The sequence below is a fragment of the Marmota flaviventris genome, chromosome 2 (genome assembly GCF_047511675.1).
Source record: "Marmota flaviventris isolate mMarFla1 chromosome 2, mMarFla1.hap1, whole genome shotgun sequence".
Classification (NCBI taxonomy): Eukaryota; Metazoa; Chordata; class Mammalia; order Rodentia; family Sciuridae; genus Marmota; species Marmota flaviventris.
The window spans coordinates 81,443,163-81,470,041 of NC_092499.1; the positions used below are offsets into that span (position 1 = coordinate 81,443,163).

The following is a 26,879-nucleotide window of genomic DNA, read 5'->3' on the forward strand; positions in this document are numbered from 1 at the left end:
GAGATATAAAAAAATTGTGCTGTATATGTGTAACAAGAATTGCAATGCATTCTGCTGTCATGTATTTAAAAAATAAAATCAATTAAATATTAAAAAAATATATACAGATACCCTTACTGTGAGTTAAAAATTACACAACCTATACGCATATCAAACCATCCCATGGTACGTTCTTAATGTGTACTATCTGTAAGTTTTTATGTATTAGAGAAAAATAAATGATAGATTCAACACATGAATGAGGACATGCTTTAATTAATTCAAACTGCATTTTCTTCTTTTTGTTTTCCTTATTATTTAGCAAACCACATACTGACTTAACAATTTTATCATTGAAGCTTTTACTTCGTTGTGAAGTGTATAAATTACAGGGTTCAGCAAAGGAAAGATGACTATATGGAAGAGAGAAACCACTTTTTCAGCTGGGAAAACCCAGAAGGGCAGTTGTAGATAAAAATGGCAGGTCCAAACATGAGGAACACAATGATAATGTGGGTGGTGCAAGTGGAGATAGCCTTGCTCTTCCCTTCTGAGGAGTGTCCCTTTACTCTGCAGAGGATGACAGCATAGGAGGCCAGAAGGCCCAGAAAGCACAGCAGGGTGAGCAGGCCACTGTTGGAGACCATCAGGAGCTCCACCACAAAGGTGTCAGTGCAGGCCAGCTTGATGACCTGTGGCACATCACAGAAGAAGTTGTCCAGCTGGTTTGGGCCACAGAAGGGCAAGTGCAGGATAAGGGCCACTTGCACAATGGAGTGGGCAAAGGCCCCAAGCCACCGAGAAAAGTAAGACTAGCACAAAGACCAGGAGCTCAGCATTTTGAGATTGGGTCAAACCAAGGAGGATAAATTCTGTCACCACTGTGCTGTTCCTTCTCTCCATCACTTCTCATTCTGCAGAATAAAAGCAAAACAGAGGTCATCTGTTAGAAAAACTTTTTCTTTTGTTTCACAGGTCCACCCTAGATAAAAGCAATATTTGCCATAGCCAACACATCCTAGTTAAATACAATTTATACCCCATAAGTCTTCTGTGTCCTGGATCAACCCCTCTATCCTTCTTCTAATTTCTCACTAAGGCTCTCTTTTTCTAGTCACATGCACATTTACCTTTTAACATGTGCTTCTGTATAACTGTCTTCTGTAGGACCCTGAGATGTTTTGCTTGGGGTATGTTAGAAATTTCCCATTTAAAGGAAAATTTAACCATTATCAAGGTCGTCCTTTTTGTGGTGTTTTAGGACTATTATTATTATTATTAATGGTTCTTCATCATTTCTAATTGTTAGATTATTGGCCAACTTTGGGTTCCTTCTCTTTATCCTCAAAAAACAAAGTGCTTTTGCACTTGCTTTTCTATTCAGGTCCTATGCAAGCCTGAGTTCCTGCTTGCCTATCGTTCTTTTTTGTTTTCTGAATTTATGTATTGCTGGTTTGCAACTCTCTGCTCTGCTTTGTTGTCCTTTGTGCATTCTCCCTCTAAACTGGTCATCAGGATCTCAAGTAAAATATGTACATGTGACTTGCCTTAGGGGATTCCTTTAATTAACAATGGTCTGGGCCAATCCTATATCTGCACTACATCCTGCTCTTAAATTCTAATTAATATTCACCCAGCCTTATTTGCTTAATCAATCTCAGAATGTTAGTCAAATGATATCCTTCTCTCACACAGGTATTGTTTTATAATACAAAAATTTTCAGAATATATAAAAATTTTTGTCTATCCCTACTAATAATATTAAAGCATAGTAGAGTGGGAATTCTCTAGATGGAAATATACTGCAAAATATTCATTTGATAGATAAGAAAAAAATAAAAGTTTTTAATTTATGATTAATGTACTCTTTTTTTTAACTTATTAGCAAGTGATAGGCAAAATTATGGGTGTGTACTTTTACATTTCAACTAATTAGATAATTATTAATTAATGGTTCATCTATTGGTGCAATTTATTTATGCACTTTATAATGTCATGGTATTGCTTTTCAAAATATTTCCTCTTTTCTGGCTATAATGTTTTTCTAAATATTTATGCTAGAGAAATTGGGAATTAAGGTGTAGTCCATATGATAGTTTGCAAAGTAGATTATTCATTCTAGGGAGGGGGCACAACATATTTAATTGGGGTGATTAAAAATAGTGCACCTTCTTTCTATGTCACTCTAAGCTATATTTTTGAAAAATCTTATATTTCCCAATGTGTTATAATTTTTGTGTTAGTATAATTGTGCAAATATTTAATAACAAATAAATTCTCACACATTGTTAGACTGTATGTTTAAGTACTGGAGTGGATGACTTAAAAGATGAATCATTACTAATTAAACTGATTGCTGCCATGCGACATACAAGTAGTACCATTGAGTTTTTTTGTTTTTTTTTTTAAAGAGAGAGAGAGAGGGAGAGATTTTTAGTATTTATTTTTTTTAGTTTTCAGCGGACACAACATCTTTGTTTGAATGTGGTGCTGAGGATCGAATCCGGGCCGCAAGCATGCCAGGTGAGTGCGCTAGTGCTTGAGCCACATCCCCAGCCCCAATACCATTGAGTTTTGATTACATGTAATGCTTACTTTTCAGTAGTTCCAGGAACCCAGTGTAATGCAATTTGGCAATGGAAAGTAATGAAATACATGCTACAAGATGAATAAAAAGAAAAAGCTTTACACTATGTTAATGGGGAGTCACACACACAAAAACAATATTTAAAAGGTCCAGAAATGGAAAATTTAGAAGAAATGTAGCATAATGATTGCCTAGGTTTAGGGGGTGGAATGAAGATTGACACAACATATATGAGAACATTTTAGCCTGATGAAACTGTTCTAGAATTATATCATGATGATTCTTGCATGATAAACTATGATTAAATAGTGCATTTTAAATGTTGTGTTTTATGATGTGCTGATAATATCAATATTGAAAAATATTGATGTAAGTAAATGTGGAGTGATACTAATGTAAATGTAATATAAATCACTAATGACATCACTATATAGATGAGATGGGAAGGGGAAAAATGAGGGAAAGAATAAAAAATAATCAGATCCAAAAGACCTTAAAGAACTCATGGGACACTTAGGCAATGTGTTATATTTTTTAACACACCTGTGAGGAAATATCTAAACATTTATTTTATGTGATTAGTAACATTTGTAACTAATAACTGGGGCTCGCCATAGCAGAGAGCTGACATCACCAGAGTTTGGCAGACAAGATCCCTTCCCAGCAAAATCGCTTCAACAGGTATGTGACTCCCATCCCCACCAGATGCATACAGCTGGGAAACCTCAAAAATCTCGCCCCAGAGATCTGTGGGCCTGACTGTAGGGTCCGAGGGAAGCAGAGGGGAGTCCCGACCCCCAACTCCCCCTACCACCAGCAGCAACACCCAAGGCCTTAGCCACCAGTTCCCGGGGGTGTGGCCACCGAAGGGGTCCAGACAAATTAAACTGATGGTTCCCAGATCACCCGCTCCACAACCTTGGGGTCTGGATGAATGAAAAACAGAGAGAGTGCTCATTCGTTCAGGAAATATGGCACTCAGGGGGGCTGCAACTGTAACTAGATATGTGGAGATCGCCTCTGGGGAGCGGGGCCTGGCTGGCTGGCAGGAGGAAGGGGGGAGGGGCCGGAGGAGAGAAATGGCTCTGGACTAACAGTATTGGAGAGACGCCCAGTAGGGGAAGAGTAGCCGCCTTACAGGAATTGCTGCCGGCACACAGAGGGCAGAAGCTTGGCTCGGAGGGCACAGCTCCGCCTACTGGCAGAGAAGAAAATAGAACTCTAAGACTTCATTTATCATTTTTTTTCTTTTCCCTTTTCAATTTTTATTGTTCTTTCCATTCTCCTTTATTCTACCTACTTTTCTCTCCCTCTTTCTCTTTAAGGACTCCTTTCTTCCCCTTCCCTCTAACTTTCATCCCAAGCATTATGACTTTCATTACATGTAATTATCTAAATGCAAATAAGTGAATGTTCTGAAGCTGTCTATAGGGCTCCTAAGTACCTAGCTATTACCAAATACCCTGATCCATTCACCTGTTAAAATCCCCCTTCAGTAGAGCAATCTTCCAAAGTAACCAAGACATACTAACCTTCATACCATCATAGCACCCAACCTAAACATAAACACCTAAGACCAAATAACAGATCACTATATGCCTACAGAATCCATAAGCCTTTTATGAATTGAATGAAGCAGCTTTAAATTTAAAAAAAGCCCAACATCTTTAGACATAGTCTCCCACCACAAAGGAGAGACCACAGAGATATACAAAACCAAAACAAATTTATAGGAGAAAACAGAAACACACCAGTTAAACAGAGTTGGAAAGTAATGTGAACATCATGAAAAAACAAGGGAAAAAAGGATTACAAACAATGCAGGACAACTTAAATTTACAGGAGAACCTAGAGGCATCAGAAAAATGGACAGAGAAAGAACTCAAGGCATACCTGACTCAGATGGAATGGAATCTTAAAGAAGTCTTCAGACAGCAAGTCCAAACAATGAAAGAATGCTTTGAAAATGAATTACATAAGCATATTCAAGAAGCAAAAAATGAACTCTACCAGGAGATAGAGATTTTTAAAAAATCAAACAGTAATACTAGAAAATGCAGGAAACCATAAACCAAATCAAAAACTCAAATGAGAATATTACAAATATACTAGAACAAATAGAAGTCAGAACATCAGATAATGAAGACAAAGTTTATCAACTCGAAAAGAGTATAGTCGATGCAGAAAGGGTGGTAAGAAACCACGAGCAAAACATACAAGAGATATGGGATGTCATAAAAAAAAACAAACTTAAGAGTCATTGGGATAGAGGAAGGTATAGAGGTCCAATCCAAAGGAATGAGCAATCTATTGAATGAAATAATTTTAGTAAACTTTCCAGACATGAAACATGGAATGGATTGCCAAATCCTGGAAGCCTACAGGACCCCAAACATACAAAACCGTAATAGACCAACTCCAAGACACATTATTATGAAGATATCCAACATACAGAACAAGGAGAGATTATTCAAAGCTACAAGAGAAAGGAGAAAGATTACATTCAGGGGTAAACCAATTAGGTTAATGGCTGATTTTTCATCACAGACGTTGAAAGCGAGAAGATCCTGAAACAACGTATTTCAAAAGCTGAAAAATAATGGATTCCAACAAGAATATTGTATCCAGCAAAATTAAGCTTCAGATTTGACAATGAAATTAAAATATTTCACGATAAACAAAAGTTAAAGAATTCACAGCCAGAAAACCAGCACTACAAAGCATTTTGAGCAAAACACTACAAGAAGAGGAAATGGAAAACAGCACTGAAAACCAACAGTGGGAGGTAACTCAGTAAAGGGGGGGGGATAACCAAAGAGGAAAAACAAGCCAAATTAAAATAAATAAATAAATAAATAAACAAACAAACAAACAAACATGACTGGAAGTACAAACCATATATCAATAGTAACCCTAAACATTAATGGCTTAAACTCACCAATCAAGTGACATAGGCTAGTAACTTGGATTAAAAAAAACAGATCCAAGAATATGCTGCCTTCAGGAGACTCATATGATAGGAAAAGACATACACAGGCTGAAGGTGAAAAGGTTGGGAAAAATCATACCACACACACGGTCCATAGGGTAACCCTTACTAAATATAAAGGTATGGAGATAATACCATGCATCTTATCTGATCATAATGGAATGAAACTGGAAAACAATGATAAAAGAAGGAAGGAAAAATCCTGCATCACCTGGAAAATGAGCAATATGTTACTGAATGAACAATGGGTTACAGAAGACATAAAAAGGAAATCAAAAAATTCTTAGAGACAAATAAAAATACAGACATAACATATCAGAATCGATGGGACACAATGAAAGCAGTTTTAAGAGGGAAATTCATTGCCTGGAGTTCACTCCTCAAAAAAAGAAAAGACCAACAAATAAATGAGCTCACACTTCATCTCAAAACCCTAGAAAAGGAAGAACAAAACAACAGCAAATGTAGCCGAAGGCAAGAAATAATTAAAATCAGAGCAGAAATCAATGAATTTGAAACAAAAGACACCATTGAAAAAATTGACAAAACTAAAAGTTGGTTCTTTGAAAAAATAAATAAGATTGACAGACCCTTAGCCATGCTAACAAAGAGAAGAAGAGAGAGAATTCAAATTACTAACATACGGGATAAAAAAGGCAATATCACAACCGACACTACAGAAATACAGAAGATAATTAGAAGTTATTTTTAAACCCTATATTCCAATAAAATAGAAGATAGTGAAGATATTAAGAAATTTCTAAAGCATATGATTTGCCCAGATTGAGTCAGGAAGATACACACAATTTAAACAGACCAATATCAAAGGAGGAAATAGAAGAAGCCATCAATAGACTACCAACCAAGAAAAGCCCTGGACAGGATGGGTATACAGCGGAGTTTTACAAAACCTTTAAAGAAGAATTAATACCAATACTTTTCAAGTTATTTCAGGAAATAGAAAAAGAAGGAGCTCTTCCAAATTCATTCTATGAGGCCAACATCACCCTGATCCCAAAACCAGACAAAGACACTTCAAAGAAAGAAAACTACAGACCAATATCTCTAATGAACCTAGATGCAAAAATCCTCAATAAAATTCTGGCAAATCGGATACAAAAACATATCAAAAAAATTGTGCACCATGATCAAGTAGGATTCATCCCTGGGATGCAAGGCTGGTTCAATATACGGAAATCAATAAATGTTATTCACCATATCAATAGACTTAAAAATAAGAACCATATGATCATCTCGATAGATGCGGAAAAAGCATTCGACAAAGTACAGCATCAATTTATGTTCAAAACTCTAGAAAAACTAGGGATAACAGGAACATACCTCAACATTGTAAAAGCAAGCTATGCTAAGCCTCAGGCTAGCATCATTCTGAATGGAGAAAAATTGAAGGCATTCCCTCTAAAATCTGGAACAAGACAGGGATGCCCTCTCTCACCACTTCTGTTCAACATAGTTCTCAAAACACTGGCCAGAGCAATTAGACAGACGAAAGAAATTAAAGGCATCAAAATAGGAAAAGAAGAACTTAAATTATCACTATTTGCAGATGACATGATTCTATACCTAGCAGACCCAAAAGGGTCTACAAAGAAACTATTAGAGCTAATAAATGAATTCAGCAAAGTGGCAGGATATGAAATCAACAGGCATAAATCAAAGGCATTCCTGTATATCAGCGACAAATCCTCTGAAATGGAAATGAGGACAACCACTCCATTCACAATATTTTCAAAAAAAAATAAAATACTTGGGAATCAACCTAACAAAAGAGGTGAAACATTTATACAATGAAAACTACAGAACCCTAAAGAGAGAAATAGAAGAAGATCTTAGAAGATGGAAAAATATACCCTGTTCATGGATAGGCAGAACTAACATCATCAAAATGGCGATATTACCAAAAGTTCTCTATAGGTTTAATGCAATGCCAATCAAAATCCCAACAGCATTTCTTGTAGAAATAGAGAAAGCAATCATGAAATTCATATGGAAAAATAAAAGACCCAGAATAGCAAAAACAATGCTAAGAAGGAAGTGTGAATCAGGCGGTATAGCGATACCAGACTTCAAACTATACTACAGAGCAATAGTAACAAAAACAGCATGGTACTGGTACCAAAACAGGCGGGTGGACCAATGGTACAGAATAAGGACACAGAAACCAATCCACAAAACTACAACTATCTTATATTTGATAAAGGGGCTAAAAGCATGCAATGGAGGAAGGATAGCATCTTCAACAAATGGTGCTGGGAAAACTGGAAATCCATATGCAACAAAATGAAACTGAATCCCTTTCTCTCGCCATGCACAAAGGTTAATTCAAAATGGATCAAGGAGCTTGATATCAAATCAGAGACTCTGCACCTGATAGAAGAAAAAGTTGGCTACGATCTACATACTGTGGGGTTGGGCTACAAGTTCCTCAATAGGACACCCATAGCACAAAAGTTAATAACTAGAATCAACAAATGGGACTTACTCAAACTAAAAAGTTTTTTCTCAGCAAAAGAAACAATAAGAGAGGTAAATAGAGAGCCTACATCCTGGGAACAAATCTTTACTCCTCATGCTTCAGATAGAGCCCTAATATCCAGAGTATACAAAGAACTCAAAAAATTAGACAATATGATAACAAACAACCCAATCAACAAATGGGCCAAGGACCTGAACAGACACTTCTCAGAGGAGGACATACAATCAATCAACAAGTACATGAATAAATGCTCACCATCTCTAGCAGTCAGAGAAATGCAAATCAAAACCACCCTAAGATACCATCTCACTCCAGTAAGATTGGCAGCCATTATGAAGTCAAACAACAAGAAGTACTAGAGAGAAGGTGGGAAAAAGGGTACACCTGTACATTGCTGGTGAGACTGCAAATTGGTGCAGCCAATTTGGAAAGCAGTATGGAGATTCCTGGGAAAGCTGGGAATGGAACCACCATTTGACCCAGATATTCCCCTTCTCTCACTATTCCTTAAAGACCTTAAAAGAGCGTACTATTGGGATACTGCTACGTCGATGTTCATAGCAACACAATTCACAATAGCTAGACTGTGGAACCAACCTAGATGCCCTTCAATAGATGAATGGATAAAAAAATGTGGCATTTATACACAATGGAGTATTACTCAGCACTAAAAAATGACAAAATCATGGCATTTGCAGGGAAATGGATGGCATTAGAGCAGATTATGCTAAGTGAAGCTACCCAATCCCTAAAAAACAAATGCCAAATGTCTTCTTTGATATAAGGAGATCAACTAAGAACAGAGCAGGGAGGGAGAGCATGAGAAGAAGATTAACATTAAACAGGGATGAGAGGTGGGAGGGAACGGGAGAGAGAAGGGAAATTGCATGGAAATGGAAGGAGACCCTCATTGTTATACAAAATTACATATAAGAGGAAGTGAGGGGAAAGGGGAAAAAAAAACAAGGGAGAGAAATGAATTACAGTACATGGGGTAGAGATAGAAGATGGGAGGGGAGGGGAGTGGAGGGGGATAGTAGAGGATAGGAAAGACAGCAGAATACAACAGACACTAGTATGGCAGTATGTAAAAACGTGGATGTTTAACCAATATGATTCTGCAATCTGTATATGGGGAGAAAATGGGAGTTCATAACCCATTTGAATCAAATATATGAAATATGATATGTCAAGAGCTAGGTAATGTTTTGAACAACTAAAAAAAATTTTTAAAAAGTTTTGACATAAGTTAGGGAGGGTACAAATACCCACATGAAAGCTAGCCATTTTTCCAAAATGAAATCTTAAGTTTTGTTTATCTGCCCTAAAAATTTTGGAGATTTTACATTAGGGTCACAGCCATTTTTTAATGATGGTTTACTATTTTTTGGAGCAATATGTGAGTGCCTAACTAACTTGTCACCCAATTAGAACTTAGAGATTACATGTCTCTAAATACTCATAATAAAAACTGCTTTCTCTAGAATGGCTTTTGTTTTGTAATTCATGTTTAATGTTTTTGATATTAGTAAAATGAGCTATTTCAGTTCATAATTTTAAAAACAGCACCTTTAGTTAATTTTGATAAATTAATTATTTCAATTTTTATAAAAGGTATTTCTACTGTTTCAGGATAGCAAACAAGACATGAATAGGTGGCAAATAGATCCTAAAATTTTTGATGATTCAGAGAATTCTGGATATAATGATATCTATTATTTGGGCCACAGTCCTATTAGAAAACATTGCATGATTAAATAGGTAAAATTGCAGGTATTCTAGAGTTAGAGATGTGATATTATGATAATAAGACATAAAAGTAGAAAATATGGTTGATAACTTATTTACATAAATAATACATATACGTTTTCTTCTTTCATTTTTCTCTTTTCATTTCATTTTTAGATAGATGTTTGATCATTAAAACAAAATTTGTTTCTTCATTTCCTGGTAAAGAAACTCTATCTAAGAATTATAACTCAAAACCAATCTTTAAGTTCTAAAAATAAAAGTCACTAATTTCAGCTCTGATTTTAATTATTTCTTGCCTTCTACTTCTTTTGCTGTTGTTTTGCATTTATACACAATGGAGTATTACTCTGCATTAAAAAATGACAAAATCATAGCATTTGCAGGGAAATGGATGGCATTAGAGCAGATTATGCTAAGTGAAGCTAGCCAATCCCTAAAAAACAAATGCCAAATGTCTTCTTTGATATAAGGAGAGTAACTAAGAACAGAGTAGGGTCGAAGAGCATGAGAAGAAGATTAACATTAAACAGGGATGAGAGGTGGGAGGGAAAGGGAGAGAGAAGGGAAATTGCATGGAAATGGAAGGAGACCCTCAGGGTTATACAAAATTACATACAAGAGGAAGTGAGGGGAAAGGGAAAAATAAAAATAATACAAGGGGGAGAAATGAATGACAGTAGAGGGGGTAGAGAGAGAAGAGGGGAGGGGAGGGGAGGGGGGATAGTAGAGGATAGGAAAGGCAGCAGAATACAACAGACACTAGTATGGCAATATTTAAAATCAATGGATGTGTAACTGATGTGATTCTGCAATCTGTATACAGGGTAAAAATGGGAGTTCATAACCCACATGAATCAAAGTGTGAAATATTTCAAGAACTATGTAATGTTTTGAACAACCAACAATAAAAAAAAAAGAAAATGCAAAAAAATAAATAAATAAAAAATAATAAAAAAAAATAAAAATAAAAGTCACCTTAGTACCGAAGAAGGAAGCAGATGATTTGTAGGAGAAAACTAAATCTAAAAAACCAAAGCCATGTCTCCCCCTATTCGACATTGGATCATGAGGTACAAACTGTATTATTATTGCATCATCAATATATCTTTAGATATATTGAACCTCTGGTCTTGTTTCTGTTACATGTTCATCTTTGTTCATTCACAATGAAATTGTAGAAACCCACTTCCTGAGCTGCTGAACACCCCAACTGATCAATAAGAAGACTACAGTTTTATCTTGTCACAGGAAAAGAGTTCTCTCTTTGACGACTCTACTTCTCAGTTTGGATGGAAATTTGATATACATATACAGACAGACGAAAGTAATATATTTTCAGCAGTGGTCTAAATCATAAAGCATAATACTTTATTGAAATCATAGTATTAGGACAAAAGGAAAGGATTAAAAATGAAAAATTTATTGGTGTATTGAAATTTATTTGGCTGCAAGGAGAATAGCAAATTAGAAATTATAATGCAGTATTCATTTAAATATAATACATGGAGCAAAATTCAGGCAAAGTACAAATTAAGGCAAAAGTGGAGATTAAAATACACTAAGAAATAACAATGTGTTTATTAAGCCCAGCCAACTTCCCCCTTTGCCTATTTTGACCTTGGAAAATATAATTAGCCACTGGCTATCAGAATACTGAGCTGGCTACAAACTATGTTAGGGGAGATTTTACAAAAGATGTCTGTGGTAAAGGAATAAAAAAAGACACTGCCTTTTAATAATTAATACTACATCTATCATGTGCCATTTTTTAATTGACTGTACTGTTGAAAGATACAGCACTGAACATTATTTTAAACCATTTAATTTTTTGGTGTTACTTTTTTTTCCAGTCTACTTTTAATGCCTCTTACTATATGAGAAATAATTTACAGATGCAGGTGAATGAAAGTTTTTTCTCCTATACATATATCTGAAATAACCACATTTATCAAACTATAAAATATTTCTCTCAACCTTAAATATTTCCTTGAGCTCTTTATGGTCAATACTACCTGAGACAATAGCTATTTCATTCCTGTTATTACATATCAGTGTCATCTATTCTTGAATTTGTATAAAATACAATTTCATAGTTCTTTTCATTTTGTTTTAAGTTTCTTCTTTTGAACAAAAATAATTCTTTAGAGATATCTCTGTGGTTAGTGTATCTGTTCTATTTTTCTTACTGGGTAATATTTCACTGTGTGAATGTGCTTTAATCCTATCATGTCATCTATCTCTCACATGAGCCAAAGTAACAAGTCTAGTAATGAGAAGAACCTTGGAAGGCAGGTGGTAAGTGTAGAAGACAGGACTGCAACCCTGGAAAAACATAGAGGCATGATTGTTAAAGGTTGTTAAATAAGTAAATGGGAAACATTTCTTCTTTTTAATGTTTTTTTTTTTTTTTTTTTTTTTTTTTTTTTTTTTAGGATCTTGCTAAGTTGTCTAAGCTGGCTTTAAGTCACAATCCTCCTGCCTTATCCTCCCGGGCGGGTGTTATAGGTGTGCATCCCCAAGCTCTGCTGGCAAAACATTCTTTTGTAAATAACACTAATGCAGGGAAGCAATTGAAGGTTTAAAAATGAAATGCTATGCCACAGTGGAGCTCTTTGCTAAGCTGTATTGGCTCACTGTAGATGAATAGTGTATTAAAAGGCCCCAAACGAGTAGTTAAAGTTCCAGTGTAAAGTTCCAAGGAAATATTTGGTAGTTCCAAAAAGGTACTTATTTCCCATGGTAAAGGGATATTTACTAGCACTACTGAATATCTAATACAATTACATAGCTACAGAAATACATGTATACTTGGTCAGGTATGTGTGTTCTACTCAGGTCAGAGCACTGGCAGAGAAAACTTGGACATCTGAAGTATGAGGTTGGTAAAACTGAATGGAAGATCCTGAAGGCTTTGCCCCAGCCTACTCCCTCCTTGAGTAGAATTAGAACTTCACCCTACTCCAAGAAGCTTCAGGTGACAGAGGACCCTTTTGTTCTGGCCTGGCTTCTTCACCATGATAACTATAGTTCCAGCAAAACCACTGGGACCCACTAGACTTGACAAGAGAGGAAGAGACAGCAATTGCAAGAAATATCTTTCTTGTACTGATAGGACCCATGGGAGTGCTCTTAGAATTAGTCATTTTTTAAAAAAAAAATCTCTGGACAATCATTAATCTATTTTCTGCCCCTAAGTTTTGCTAATTCTGGACATTGGATACAAATGGTTTATGTCTTTTGGTCTGTCACGGAGCCTGATATTTTCATGATTCATACATGTTTTAGTATATATCAGTATTTGATTATTTTTATGCCAAATAACATTTCTTTGTATATACATCACATTTTATTAATCCATTAACCAGGTAATAAGTATTTTGTGCTGTTTTTACTTCTGAGCATTTATGTTTAAAGTTGCTATTATTCACGGGCAAGTTTGAGTATGGGCATTGGATTTCACTTGTGGGAGAAATATGTAATTGGAAATTCTAGGTAATAAATATTGTAGTTTGTATTTGAAACATTCCTCAAAGAAGTCTTGTGTTGAAAGCTTGGTCACCAATGCCAAGCTGTTAAGAGGAGGGTTTTTAGGGAAGGTGATAGGATCTTGATGGCACTTTTGATTGGGTGGTAATGTACTTTAAAAAATGATAAGGTTGATTAAAGGGAAAAAAAAAGAATTAACATGCCAAGACATGGTCACTCTCCTCAAGGTTATTATATTTTAGGATTCTAGGCAAATGGTAAATAATAATTGAAATAATATATATTTGGTCTTTAAGATTGAAAAACTGAAAACGTAGCAGAATATTTTTATTTATTCATTTTAAATTTATTATTTAATTTTATTTCACTTGAGTGAATGAAACGCAAAACATAGTAAAGTCTAATGTTATGTTATAATTGTTATTCAATTTTGTTTCATTTTTGACATTTTTCTCTGTTCTGTTCTCCCTGTTAGAATATTGCTACAAAAATAATAATGAAGTTGCATTTTCACAAAGAGTAAAATGAAAGAAAGGGAAAATTTTAAAATACTGAATAAAATATTTTAAATGGAATTAAGACAATACTCAAGACAAATTCATTAAAATTATTCATTAGGACAAACACATGAGTACGTCAAACATATTTTAGGTTCTTCTCACATCATTAAGGGAATACGAAGAATGACAAGCTAATTTTCCCATAATGAAGAATCATTCTTGTTTGGAATTTAAGGAAATAATTCACAACATTAAGCTGTGTGGTGTGCAAATGTAAAAAAAATGAAAAATCTGTGAATTGTCTTAAATGTATACTTGTGTCTAGAGACTGGAACAATTTGTAGCTCTTCACTAAATTATCTCATTTTCAAACTATACTATAAGGTCAGGTATTTTCAATTTGAAGTACATGCAATGAGTTTCTGGCAAAAGTCTTTTCCTTAGAACACATGTAATAGCTCCTGAATCTCTCAGAGCCTTTTTCATCTCTTTATTTCTCACTGTATAAATGGCTGGATTGAGAAGAGGTGTAAAAACAGAATAAAACACAGCAAGAAATTTATCCAACCAGGTGATGTTGAGGGGCCACACATAGATGAATACACAAGGGACAAAAATGATCACCACCACTGTGACACATGGGGACTGCAGGTGGACAGGGCCTCAGATGCACCAGTTTTAGATCTCTGGCAAACACTGAGAAGAATATACGTTTAGGACACCAGCAAGAGGAAAAAACAGTTACAGCCTCAGTCACACATTTAACATTCATTGATATTCCCAAGTCAGGAGAATCCATGCAGGCCAACTAGATCACCAGTGGCATATCACAGAAGAAGCTACCTATTTCCCTGTGGCCACAGAAAGGCTACACAATCACAGCCAGGTACTCAAGGCATGCACAAAGTCAGTAGTCTAGGAAAAAAAACACTATTCCAGTGCACCTTTGCAGGTTCATAATGGTGGAGCAGTGGAGTGGTTTACAGATGGCCACATAGCAGTCATAGGCCATGGACACCAGGAGCACCATCTCAAAGGCTGCAGTGAAATGGGCAAAGAAGATTTGGCACCTGCAACCTGCAAAGGAAATGGTCTTCTGCTCCCTGAGACAGTTGGTGGTTATCTTAGGAGTGGTGATTGAGGACAGCTACATATCAACAAAGAACAGTTTGGCCAAAATGAAATACATGGGGGGATGGAGATGAGGGTCAGTGATGATTAAGATCACAGTTACAATATTTCCAGACACAGTGATCATGTAAAACAACAAAAATATCATGAAGAGTAGGACCTGCTTACTCCATGAGTGGCCAAGTCCCACAAGTATAAATTCTGACAGTGTGGACTATTTTCCTTCATCCATTTTAATCAGTGTGTTCCCTGCAGTTAGTGGGAGGAGAAGGAGACTTAATTTTGAGAATTTGATATTCACATTGAAATTCTGTTCTATTCTAACACATTCTAATAGAAATTCTATTCTAATATTAAAAGGCAGATTACAAGGAGAAATCTTGGTTAATTATGAATGGCATTATGTTCCCAAAAGAAGCTAACTGACTTTTCTGGACATTAGATAGAATTGTTATGCAAATGATTTGCTGAGCAAGTGCTCTGATAAGAAAGGAGTGAGGAAAGCAGAGGAGCAAGGTGAAAGGTTAAACAATGATTATGGTTTCACCTGGAATATAGGTTATATGCACTAGTAAATGAAAAAAAAATTGAGTGTGAAACTCCTGATCATTCCATTTTATAACAAAAATTAAATAACGTATTTCATATGATGGTGACTGATACTGCAATGACAGGATCCTATCATTTCTTGGTCCTATATGTAATGATTCCTTCAAGTCTTGTTGGGACATCTTGTTAAGATATCATAAGATTAAAGTTTTAATTTATCCCTGTAAAATAAAAATTGAGCCAACCTTCTAATACATTTGCTATGATGCATGCAAAACCAGGAACATAATTTACCATCAATTTCAACATATAAGAGAATGTATTTAATAGAGTAAACAGATTAGTAAGTAATAATAATCAATGTACAGTCACGTAGACATGGATTAACCAAAGTGTATACCAGTTCAAACTTAGATTAAAATACAATGAGCTGTGAAATTTTCATATAACTAAGTTATATGAAAACAGTTGCCTTAAAATTTTTCAGTAGATGCTGTAGAATACATAGACTTTGCAATATTTATCTTTTGACTCTGAAAGATAAAATCTGTCTCTTTATACACACATACATATTATTTGTAAGATTAGAATACATCAATGTGTAAGTAAAATGTATCTTCAAATAGTTAGTGCTGAGTGAATGTGAAGCTAAACCTTAAGTAGTGAACATCTGTTACTCTTCTTTAATTATAAATGTTGCTAAGAGCATCTCTGAGGCACTGCAAATTAAAGTTGTGTGCATTGTTGTTAAGACCATAGAAATTTTACTAAGAACAGAAAAAGAGGAGAAAAATCTGTGGATTCTCAAATTGTCAGAAGCTAATGAAGCCATTCTCGTCTCTAGGCATAAGGGCCTTAAAATAAAGGCATGAAAATACTTTCAGAATTTTCCTAAAGAAAATCAAATAAATGAGATGATTACTAAACACACATTTTTCTCTTAGAGCAGATTCTGTCTTCTTCTGAAGTGTGCTTGTGACAGTGTCTGTGGCTGTGCTCTCCCTGAGCATGACCTGTATTCACCACCTGAAACCATCCCCAAATTTTTCTATTTTATGCTTAGAATACTCACATGGAAACAGTTACCTGGACAACTCTTGGGATCTTCTTTCTAAGAGTGATACCAAGTGTTGCATATACTCTTGAAGTCAGACAAATAAAAATTCATGCAAATCAATCCAATGTTAAAAATTATTGAAGTTTTAAATGTTATCCATTGGATCAATAAGTACTTAGGAGATATCACTGTGATCTTGATCTGTAACTCTATAGACATAATCACATTTAAACAAAAATTTTATTTCCAATTGCCAAAGAAGTCATATGTGATACATGACCACAAACAAAATGATACAGTGCTCTAACACATGTCAAGATTGTCTGAATCAATAGGGAATCTTGGTCAAATGACTAGATCTGAGTCAGTTTATTCTATGAATACATGAGACACTGACTGGTATATATTTTATGCCAAATTGTTAAAACATCTTTAGAGTATTTTTTAAAGGACATTGATGCAATTTTAAGTACACTTATTTTGACCTGCTGGGTTTGAAAATAATTTTATTGTAGTATATTAACATACAATAAATTGCTCATATTAAAAATGTACAATTTTATGAGTGTGGATACATGTATACAGCCATGAAATAGTCACCACAATCTAGATAGTCACATGTGCCTCTGCCCCCAAAGCTCCTTTATCCTTCAGAATCTCTTTGCAGTCCTTGTCCACATTCTCTCTCCACAGACAACCACCAATTTCCACTCATATGCTAACGTTGCATATGCTAGAGCTTCATGCGAATAAAGTGAAGTAGCATGTACTCATTTAAAAATCTGACTTATTTTAGTCATCATAATGTTTTTTGATATTCAACATGTTGTTTATGTCAACAGAGCATTCCTCTTCATTGCTGGGTAATATTCTATTGTACTTAAACACCACTACTTTGTTACCCATTCATATCCTGAGGGACCTTTGTATTGTTTTCACTTTATTTGCTATTTCAAATTACCTTTGAACATTTGTGCACAAATGTGAGTGACAAATAGTTGAAAAGTTATAGAGACTTTTTTAATGGCCAAGAAATTGTCTAATTTAAAAAATTTTTAAACACTTTGAAATGGCGTATTTTCATATTTTGTTCAACGTGTTTTAAAAATATCAATTATATCTAATTTATCCCTGATGAATTTTTGTCTGCTTCTCTAAATTATTTAGAATGAAATTTGAACATTTTAAATCATGGTATTTTTTGTGTGCCTCTTTCTCCTTGTTGTGTTCTTAGTTTTTTCACATATTATAATGATCTATAATTAGCGACAAACTTAATTGAAATTATTGTTTCATTCTAATTAATTGACCATTTTCTTTATGTGAGATGATTGTCATTTTCTGTTAATAAATTTGTTGTACAGTTCAATATTCATGTTATTAAAATAGCCACTAATATTTTCTTTTGATATGTATAGACATTGCATATATTTTTATCTTCTAAATTTTATTTTGTTTTTATTGAAGATACTGTATTTACCCCATTGTATGTTCTTGGCAACTTTCTTATTTTTGGGGGGGTGGGGACATTGTATTATTTTATTTTAATATATGCTTGACATTTTCCATAAAAAGAAAGTTCCAAAAATTAAAGATTAAATTGTGTTTTATCCCAAAGCTATGCAATCTGAAAGACAAGGCCACTAGAAATAACTGTGGTACAACGTGTTTGGTATGTAATATATTTTTACTGATACTGAACATTGAGAGAACTTACATAAACTTTTTAGCAACTTTCTTAAAAACAAATTGATCAAAAAGGCACAGAATTCTTTCTGTACTCACTATTGTGTCCCATTGAGGTGAATATATTTTTATGCCAAAACCCATGTTTTTTACTACTACACATTCATAGTAGATTTTGTAGTCAGGTAATCCGAAACTTCCAGCTTTGTTCTGTTTGTGTGAAATTGCTTAGGTTCCTCTGTGTCTTTTGTGGTTCCATATGAATGTTAAGATGTTTTTATTTCAGAGCTTCCAACCACGCCTGCAAGGTAGGCGGGCCTGCGACCCACCCGCAGAACAGGCACAGCGGCCTGCTGAGAGGAAGAGCCACACCCCTCCCCCCGTGCCTGCAAGGTAGGCAGAACTGTGACCACCTGCACAACAGGCGCAGCGGCCTGCTGAGAGGCAGAGCCGCCCCCTCCCCCCCGCGCCTACAAGGTAGACAGAACTGTGACCACCAACAGAACAGGCCCAGCGGCCTGCTGAGGGGCAGAGCCGCCCCCCTCCCCCCGTGCCTGCAAGGTAGGCAGAACTGTGACCACCGGCACAACAGTCACAGCGGCCTGCTGAAGGGCAGAGCCGCACCCATCCACGCGCCTGCAAGGTAGGCGGAATGGTGACCAACGACGGAAAAGGCCCAGTGGCCCGCGGAGGGGCAGAGCTGCCAACCACGCCTGCAAGGTAGGCGGGCCTGCACCCCACCAGCAAAACAGATGCAGCGGCCTGCTGAGGGGCAGAGCCGACCCCTCCCCCAGCGCCTGCAAGGTAGGCGGAACTGGGACCACCAGCAGAACAGGCCCAGTGGCCTGCTGAGGGGCCGCCCGCGCCTGCAAGGTAGGCAGACCTGCGACCGACTGGCAGAACAGGCCCAGGGGTCTGCAAGCGTGGTAGACACCTCACATCAATTGGAGGAGGGGCGGAGCAGAGCCGCCGCCCGACCCTGCAAGGGAAACTTTTCAACTATACAAGAGCAATATAAATACATAGAGGAAAAAACATTTAAAAAACACAACAGTTTCACCAAGCAGAAAGAAACGCAAGCAGTATGAAAAGACAAGGAAAGAAAGGACCACAAGCAATGCAGGTCAACTCATCTTTAGAAGAGGTAACAGCTGCAGCAGATGGAATGTCAGATAAAGAATTCAGGATATACATGCTTCAGATGATCTGGAGTCTCAAGGAAGACATTAGACAGCAAAATCAGATAATGAAAGATCACTTCGACAATGAATTACACAAACAAATCCAGGAAGCAAAGGATCAACTATACAGGGAGATAGAGGTTATAAAAAAACAAACAAACAGAAGTCCTAGAAATGCAGGAAGCAATAAACCAACTTAAAAACTCAATTGAGAATACTACCAGCAGAGTAGAACACTTAGAAGATAGAACATCAGACAATGAAGACAAAGTATTTCAACTTGAAAAGAACATAGACAGCTCAGCAAGACTGTTAAGAAACCATGAGCAGAACATCCAAGAAATATGGGATAACATTAAGAGACCAAACTTAAGAGTCATTGGGATACAGGAAGGTATAGAACTCCAAACCAAAGGAATGAGCAATCTATTCAATGAAATAATAGGAGAAAACTTCCCAGACTTGAAGAATGAGACAGAATCCCAAATCCTAGAAGCCTACAGGACGCCGAATGTGCAAAATCATAAGAGAGCCACACCTAGACACATTATAATGAAGATGCCCAACATACAGAATAAGGAGAGAATTTTAAAAGCTACAAGAGAAAGGAAGCAGATTACATTTAGGGGTAAGCCAATCAAGATAACAGCTGATCTTTCAACACAGACTCTGAAAGCTAGAAGATCCTGGAATAACATATTTCAAACACTGAAAGAAAATGGATTCCAACCAAGAATTGTGTATCCAGCGAAAATAAGCTTCAGGATGGAAGATGAAATTAAAACCTTCCATGATAAACAAAAGTTAAAAGAATTTGCAGCTAGAAAACCATCTCTTCAAGACATCCTCGGCAAAACATTACAGGAAGAGGAAATGGAAAATAACAATGAAAACCAACAGTGGGAGGTAGGACACTAAAGGGGGGAAAATAATCAAAGAGGAAAACAAACCATGTTTAGTAACAAAAATAAACAAATATGGCTGGAAGAACAACCAATATCTCAATAATAACTCTAAATGTTAATGGCTTAAACTCACCAATTAAGAGACACAGGCTAGTAGAATGGATCACAAAACAAGACCCAACAATATGCTGCCTACAGGAGACGCATTTGATAGGAAAAGGCATACATAGGCTGAAGGTGAAAGGTTGGGAAAAATCATATCACTCATATGGACTTCGGAAACAAGCAGGAGTGTCCATACTCATATCAAATAAAATAGATTTCAAGCCCAAGTTAATCAAAAGGGATAAAGAGGGACACTACATACTGCTCAAGGGAACCATACACCAACAAGACATAACAATCATAAATATACATGCCCCAAACAATGGTGCAGCTATGTTCATCAAACAAACTCTTCTCAAGCTCAAGAGTCTAATAGACCACCATACAGTAATCATGGGAGACTTCAACACACCTCTCTCACCACTGGACAGATCTTCCAAACAAAAGTCGAATAAGGAAAGTATAGAACTCAATAACACAATTAATAACCTAGACTTAATTGACATATATAGAATATACTACCCAACATCAAGCAGTTACACTTTTTTTCTCAGCAGCATGGATCCAAGGATCCATGGATCCTTCTCAGAAATAGATCATATATTATGTCACAGGGCAACTCTTAGACAATATAAAGGAGTAGAGATAATACCATGCATCTTATCCGATCATAATGGAATGTAAATGAAAATCAACGATAAAAGAAGGAAGGAAAAAGCATACATCACTTGGAGAATGAACAATAGGTTACTGAATGATCAATGGGTTATAGAAGACATCAAGGAGGAAATTAAAAAATTCTTAGAGATAAATGAAAACACAGACACAACATATCGGAATCTATGGGACACATTGAAAGCAGTTCTAAGAGGAAAATTCATTGCGTGGAGTTCATTCCTTAAAAAAAGAAAAAAACCAACAAATAAATGATCTCATACTTCATCTCAAAATCCTAGAAAAAGAAGAGCAAAACAACAGCAAAAGAAGTAGAAGGCAAGAAATAATTAAAATCAGAGCTGAAATAAATGAAATCGAAATAAAAGAAACAATTGAAAAAATTGACAAAAGTAAAAGTTGGTTCTTTGAAAAAATAAACAACATCGACAGACCCTTAGCCATGCTAGCTAAGAGAAGAATAGAGAGAATTCAAATTACTAGCATACGGGATGAAAAAGGCAACATCACAACAGACACTTCAGAAATACAGAAGATAATCAAAAATTATTTTGAATCCTTATACTCCAATAAATTAGAAGACAGTGAAGGCATCGATAAATTTCTTAAGTCATATGATCTGCCCAGATTGAGTCAGGAAGATATAGACAACCTAAACAGACCAATATCAATTGAGGAAATAGAAGAAACCATCAAAAGACTACCAACCAAGAAAAGCCCAGGACCAGATGGGTATACAGCAGAGTTTTACAAAACCTTTAAAGAAGAACTAATACCAATACTTTTCAAGCTACTTCAGGAAATAGAAAAAGAGGGAGAACTTCCAAATTCATTCTATGAGGCCAACATCACCCTGATACCTAAACCAGACAAAGACACTTCAAAGAAAGAAAACTACAGACCAATAACTCTAATGAACCTAGATGCAAAAATCCTCAATAAAATTCTGGCGAATCGGATACAAAAACATATCAAAAAAATTGTGCACCATGATCAAGTAGGATTCATCCCTGGGATGCAAGGCTGGTTCAATATACGGAAATCAATAAATGTTATTCACCACATCAATAGACTTAAAAATAAGAACCATATGATCATCTCGATAGATGCGGAAAAAGCGTTCGACAAAGTACAGCATCCCTTTATGTTCAAAACTCTAGAAAAACTAGGGATAACAGGAACATACCTCAATATTGTAAAAGCAATCTATGCTAAGCCTCAGGCTAGCATCATTCTGAATGGAGAAAAATTGAAGGCATTCCCTCTAAAATCTGGAACAAGACAGGGATGCCCTCTCTCACCACTTCTGTTCAACATAGTTCTCAAAACACTGGTCAGAGCAATTAGACAGACGAAAGAAATTAAAGGCATCAAAATAGGAAAAGAAGAACTTAAATTATCACTATTTGCAGATGACATGATTCTATACCTAGCAGACCCAAAAGGGTCTACAAAGAAACTATTAGAGCTAATAAATGAATTCAGCAAAGTGGCAGGATATAAAATCAACACGCATAAATCAAAGGCATTCCTGTATATCAGCGACAAATCCTCTGAAATGGAAATGAGGACAACCACTCCATTCACAATATCTTCAAAAAAAATAAAATACTTGAGAATCAACCTAACAAAAGAGGTGAAAGACTTATACAATGAAAACTATAGAACCCTAAAGAGAGAAATAGAAGAAGATCTTAGAAGATGGAAAAATATACCCTGTTCATGGATAGGCAGAACTAACATCATCAAAATGGCGATATTACCAAAAGTTCTCTATAGGTTTAATGCAATGCCAATCAGAATCCCAACGGTATTTCTTGTAGAAATAGATAAAGGAATCATGAAATTCATATGGAAAAATAAAAGACCCAGAATAGCAAAAACAATACCTAGCAGGAAGTGTGAATCAGGCGGTATAGCGATACCAGACTTCAAACTATACTACAGAGCAATAGTAACAAAAACAGCATGGTACTGGTACCAAAACAGGCGGGTGGACAAATGGTACAGAATACAGGACACAGAAACCAATCCACAAAACTACAACTATCTTGTATTTGATAAAGGGGCTAAAAGCATGCAATGGAGGAAGGATAGAATCTTCAACAAATAGTGCTGGGAAAACTGGAAATCCACATGCAACAAAATGAAACTGAATCCCTTTGTCTCGCCATGCACAAAAGTTAATTCAAAATGGATCAAGGAGCTTGATATCAAATCAGAGACACGCCGTCTGATTGAAGAAAAAGTTGGCTACGATCTACATACTGTGGGGTCGGGCTCCAAATTCCTCAATAGGACACCCATAGCACAAAAGTTAATAACTAGAATCAACAAATGGGACTTACTCAAACTAAAAAGTTTTTTCTCAGCAAAAGAAACAATAAGAGAGGTAAATAAGGAGCATACATCCTGGGAACAAATCTTTACTCCTCACACTTCAGATAGATCCCTAATATCCAGAGTATACAAAGAACTCAAAAAATTAGACAATATGATAACAAACAACCCAATCAACAAATGGGCCAAGGACCTGAACAGACACTTCTCAGAGGAGGACATACAATCAATCAACAAGTACATGAACAAATGCTCACCATCTCTAGCAGTCAGAGAAATGCAAATCAAAACCACCCTAAGATACCATCTCACTCCAGTAAGATTGGCAGCCATTAGGAAGTCAAACAGCAACAAGTGCTGGCGAGGATGTGGGAAAAAGGGTTCACTTGTACATTGCTGGTGGGACTGCAAATTGGTGCAGCCAATTTGGAAAGCAGTATGAAGATTTCTTGGAAAGCTGGGAATGGAGCCACCATTTGACCCAGCTATTCCCCTTCTCGGTCTATTCCCTAAAGACCTAAAAAGAGCATGCTACAGGGACACTGCTACATCGATGTTCATAGCGGCACAATTCACAATAGCAAGACTGTGGAACCAACCTAGATGCCCTTCAATAGACGAATGGATAAAAAAAATGTGGCATTTATACACAATGGAGTACTACTCTGCATTAAAAAATGACAAAATCATGGAATTTGCAGGGAAATGGATGGCATTAGAGTCGATTATGCTAAGTGAAGCTAGCCAATCCCTAAAAAACAAACGCCAAATGTCTTCTTTGATATAAGGAGCGTAACTAAGAACAGAGTAGGGTCGAAGAGCATGAGAAGAAGATTAACATTAAACAGGGATGAGAGGTGGGAGGGAAAGGGAGAGAGAAGGGAAATTGCATGGAAATGGAAGGAGACCCTCAGGGTTATACAAAAGTACATACAAGAGGTAGTGAGGGGAAAGGGAAAAATAATACAAGGGGGAGAAATGAATGACAGTAGAGGGGGTAGAGAGAGAAGAGGGGAGGTGAGGGAAGGGGCGGGGGGATAGTATAGGATAGGAAAGGCAGCAGAACACAACAGACACTACTATGGCAATATGTAAATCAATGTATGTGTAACTGATGTGATTCTGCAATCTGTATATGGGGTAAATATGGGAGTTCATAACCCACGTGAATCAAAGTGTGAAATATGATATATCAAGAACTATGTAATGTTTTGAACAACCAATAAAAAATTTTTTAAAAAAAGATGTTTTTATTTCATTTCTGAGAAAAAAATTGTCATTGGAATTTTAATACGAATTTTATTGAATTAATAGGTTTCTTTATAGAACATGGACATTTTAGCAAGATTGATACCTAAAATCCATAAATGTTTTGTATCTTTCTTTCTGTTATGTTCAATTATTTTCAAAAAAGATCTTAAATCTTTCTTTATAAGTATTTCATTTTCTGCATCTATTAATAATGAGGTGGTTTGAGGATTACCTTATATATTCTAAAGGTAGTAAGTAGAAATACAACTAGATTTGGTATATTGATTTTTTATCCCACAACTTTAATAGATTTGGTTACTACAATTCTTTTCTGCTAAAGTCTATAGGAGATACATGTGCAAGTGCTCTCTCTCTCTCTCTCTCTCTCTCTCTCTCTCTGATATTTTTTGCTATAAATTTCTGTCTTAGACCTATATTTGCTGCTTCCCTTTCGTTTTGGTGTGATATGTCCATTTCATTTGTTCACATGCTTTAAAATTTTCATTTGGATTTCTTCTTTGTCCCATTGTTTGTTTAGGATTGTCGTATTTACTTTTCATACTTTTGTAAATTATCTAAAAATTCTTAGCTATTTATTTCTGATTTCATACCAATGTGGTCAGCATAGACATCTGAAATGATTTAAAGCTAAAATTTCACAGGACTTGATTTGTGGTCTATATCTGGTCTATCCTGGAGAATGAGCTACCTACCCTTGAGAGAATGTGTGTTCTGTTGCTGTTGGATGGAATTTTCTGTGTGCTTTTTAGGTCCATTTGCGTCATTGTAGATTAAGGCAGATATTTCTTATAGATTTTTGTGTCTTCATGATATGTCCATTGTTGAAAGTGTAGTACTGAAATCCTTAACCATCACTGTATCACATTCTATCTCTCTTTGCAAAATCTTCCCTCAATGTTAGTACACATATATTAAAAATTGTTAAGGTTTCATGACTTAACCATTTTGCAATTATATAATGACCTCCTGTGTTTCTTTGTACACTTTGTGTATGTAATTGTATTTAACTTATATAAGCTTAACCACCCTTTCTCTCTGGTTTCATTTGCATACATCTCATAATACTTTTTTAAGTTGGTAAATATTTAACTTTTTTTCACATAACAAATTGTACTTTTACTGTACACCTTCCCATATTTATTCTAGGAAATACAAAAGATATAAAATGTTTTCTTTATGTATTTTATATTTTCTTTTATGTTGTTAGTCCTTCAAGAAGTTTTTATATGTTTTATATGATTTCAACAATTCTTTGGTATTTCTATTTTGTTTATTGATTTTCTGAAATTTTTATCATTGTTTAATCATTTCTTTCTATAAGTAAGTTTGCTCAGCTTCCATAAAACTGTAATTGGAAATTCTTTGCCTGGTTTTCCATAGGTCTGGAGTCTGCTACTGAGGAAAATTTTGTTTTCGTTAGGTAGAGGGAAGTCTTCATGGTTTTTCATGTTTCTTGTTGTCTTAAGTAGATTTCTGTGCATTTATTGGACCACTCAGCACTTTTAGACTTTATAGGGTTATTTCTGTGGGAAAAGATCTTACTCTGTGTGTGTTTGTGAAAGAAATGACTGAAAAGGGTGATACTGTCCTGGCTAGCATCGGATCATTGAAGAGTGGAGCAGGGATTTTTGATGGCTAGCAATTTAGGTGTTTGCCTTGGTGGAAACAGTTGATGTTCTGAGATTCTTTGTTTCTTACCTGAGAACTTGAGAGTCAGAGAAGCCCTCTTGGCATTGAGTCTTTCCCCATGGAGTATTGTGACAGCGGTGGCATGAGTATTTGATAAGTGATGTTCTTGGAAAGGTGTGGAACTGAGGAAAGAAGCATGGGCAGGTGCTGCCTTACTATAGATCTGTTTTCTCAGGTAGCCATGACAGAAAACCAAACTTAGGCCCACAGTGAGTGCCACTTACTCAAACTGTACAGAAAAACATTCAAAGGGTTACCTTTATTTCCCATCCATCTAAAGCCATCAGAATATTAGGAAAAATATATATCTACCAATCTGCTCTGAAGAACAAGTAAGTCTTTGACAATCATAATTCAGTCAACATCATTTTTAAAAGTAATAGCCATTTATCAATGTTATATAGATCAAAGTATGTTAGAATATCTGACTTTCATTTGCTTACTTCTATATGACTCTAGTGACTTTCTTGTAAAGAAACTTTTAAAGATCTGAAAAATA

At 35.8% G+C, this 26,879-nt stretch overlaps 1 pseudogene; it reads right to left on the reverse strand.

The window, feature by feature from the left end:
• Nucleotides 1-297: 297 nt before the first annotated feature.
• On the reverse strand, nucleotides 298-25,455 carry LOC114084783 (olfactory receptor 4N5-like; annotated as a pseudogene).
• Nucleotides 25,456-26,879: the final 1,424 nt, after the last annotated feature.